Source organism: Curcuma longa, chromosome 17, assembly GCF_044706935.1.
Source record: "Curcuma longa cultivar G26 ecotype Majalengka, Jawa Barat chromosome 17, ITB_CL_G26_1.1, whole genome shotgun sequence".
Lineage (NCBI taxonomy): Eukaryota > Viridiplantae > Streptophyta > Magnoliopsida > Zingiberales > Zingiberaceae > Curcuma > Curcuma longa.
Window position 1 is genome coordinate 10,014,693 of NC_133877.1, and position 2,880 is coordinate 10,017,572.

The window sequence follows — 2,880 nt, forward strand, 5'->3', positions numbered from 1 at the left end:
TTGATTCCATCGGTTCTAACACTTTATATCCCTTGGTCTCGGACATATTTGCTACCGGTGTCTCTTCCTCTAGAGCCAAGTGCCATCGACTCAAACTATCATTTCTTTCCCCAACTCCTGGGCTTAAGGCATTTCTCTCTCAGTTTGAGGAGTTAAGTTAATCTTATTAGTTTTTGCCAAGTCCAATCAGTTTTTGCCAAGATTAAGAGACAAGCTAGTGAGAAGATATTTCATTAACGAAGAAAGACATTACATTGATAAGTACAGTTCCCTCACTCACTCTCCCTTTCTCTCGGATTTGGGTAGCTCGACCCAGATCTTATCTATGTCTAAAAAGTCTAAGAAAGTGCTCGGGGGAAGCAAGCCAGCTTGGTACACATGCTTCAGTGCTCCCTCAAACCCGTGTTACATCATCCTCGCTGTCTTGGTATGAAACATATCTAGAAACTCTTCAGACCGCAGCCACGCCTCCTGCCAAGTTCACTCTCAGTCTTCTTCTCCTTTCTTGTATGCCTCGAGCTCGGCTCAGGCCTTCTCCAGAGCAGCTTCCAAGACCCTCTAGACTTTGACGGCATCGGCTGTCTGTTTCTGTAAGATCTCAGCGCCCTCGGCAACCTGGTATAATTGAACCTCCCAATTGGCCAACTGGTCTCAGGCCTGGTCTAGGTGGGCCCCTTGTTGGTTAGTCAAGGTAACCAACTTGGTCACCTCTTATTGTAGGGGCTCCACTATGGTTTGCAGCAACTCCTTTTCATGGGCCTGCGCCTCATGCAGCTCTAGAGCCATCGTCTGCTCCTTCGCTTGGTCGAGATCTTCCTGGTAATGGGCCAAGCTGACTCGTTGCTCCTCGACCTTCTACCGACTTCATTGCAGATCGACCTTCAGTGCTTCGATCCCGGGGTTGCTCTGGGACTCTCGGGCAGCGTATTCCACCGGTGGTTGGTGCTCAGGGACATGGTGAAGAACTATTGGAATTGGGACGTCAGTGGCCGTTGTCTTCTCTGTCATAGATCAGAGCTCAGGTGGAAGGGGTTTTCCATCTGACTGCCATTGACCACTTGAGTATTTTTCGTCGTCAGAAATTATTTCCAACGATCGGAGAAGCCAGGAGTCGTTGTTGGGTTGTTGTTAATCATTCTTGATCGTTCGACGACCATCTACAATTTTCTCGGAAGCTTACAAAGCTTCCGGAGATTGTTCCATCTTTGCCAAAAAGGGTTCTAGCCATTTGCCCCAAATTGGCGGTCAAAGGTTAACCACTGAAATATGAGTCGGGAATACGATTGTCGGCTATAATTAGAAAGCCCCGAAAAATGATCGCAACAAGTGTTGTTGCGTGTTTTTTGATATTAGAGTTTTCTCTCAAATCGATCGTTGTCGATCATCGACTAGTATCGAAGATAGTGATGCGACTTGTGTCTTTGAAAAAGCCGTCCATACGAGAGCTTGACGTGGATCATCGGTAGAGGCGGAGTTTTGATAGAGCCGCTCGATTGATGTCAATTCCATTCCACAACATCTGTCAGGTATGCTTAGAATAAATTATTATTCCGTAAAAAGAAAATTTTAATTCTAGTTATGTCATGTACCTATTGTATCGTGCATGTGTGTGTTGCGAGTACTGTAATAATTATGTTCAATTATTGTATTTTCTTCTGCTGTGCACGTTTGTGAAACGTGTAAACACATGCAATGCACTGGGTCGATCCCAATAGTTCTGAGGTCGAGTACCGAGTCAGTCGAGCGTTGAGGCTGAGCTGAGTGTCGAGTCAACGGAGTTAACTGAGTGCCAAGTTAGCAAAGTCAATCGAGTTAGCCGATTTGGCCAAGTTCAAGCTACCTTGGCTGAGTCCAAACTGCCGAGTCACCGAGTGCCTAGGCTTGCGTTACATAATTTTCTTAAAATAGAATCATTTCTTTCAACAATATTTAGAGGTCACGACGGATGTTTGTTTCTCAAGATATAACGATGGACCGTTATCCCTACCAATTTGGTCATGACGAATTAAAATTGTACGTGAATGCTATTATAAGTTCTACTGAGTGAAAAAGCACGATAGAGAGGAAAATTTTAGGGGAACAAAGGTGGATGGAGATAATTTGCTTGCACTCCTCTTGCTCAAGATCATGACCTCCTCTTTTATAGGAGTTCTGACCTTAGACAATCGTTAAATGGCTAGTTAACGACCATTTACTGTCTTTATTCATCCGGATCAAAACACCAACCATAGTCAACCGTTTCGCTCGAGAGGTTAGGATACGCCTTTAACATCAGTTAATGCATCTACTATGTAATTGAGCAGGTAGAAAAATTGATTCGAGTGGCAAAATATTGATTCATTCACTTGAGCAAATTTTGCTCGACCGATCTAGCATCGACACATACAAGTCGTGCTCGCACATGAGTCAACTTAGGTCAGTCCAATCCGGGCCCTAGATTTGTACTTGCCCTACGCACCCATACATGAGAGAGAGTCTCTTCCCATGCATATGTTCACAACATCAATGCATGTGATGCAATATAAACTAATAATAAAGCCACGAGACTCCCAATGTGAGACTAAAAATTCGTGTCCAATAGAGTCTCCTTCATTCATATCTTCTTGTTTTCATTTAAATTTCTAATACTCCCTCATATGAATAGAAATATGGTATGTGATAGCATTCAACAGTTGAGTCTAGTATAGGACAGGTAGGTTTTACCCTTTGAACCTTTCCTTGTGAAGATATATTTGCATACTAGCTGACAGTTGATACAATGTTCTTGAACTGTACTGCCATTTGTGTAAGTATTGATATATCTCACCTAGGGCTCTCTCTGATACAACTCAGTTCTCATGAGTATGTTCGTTCATGGCTTCTATGAGAAGTTCTAATAAT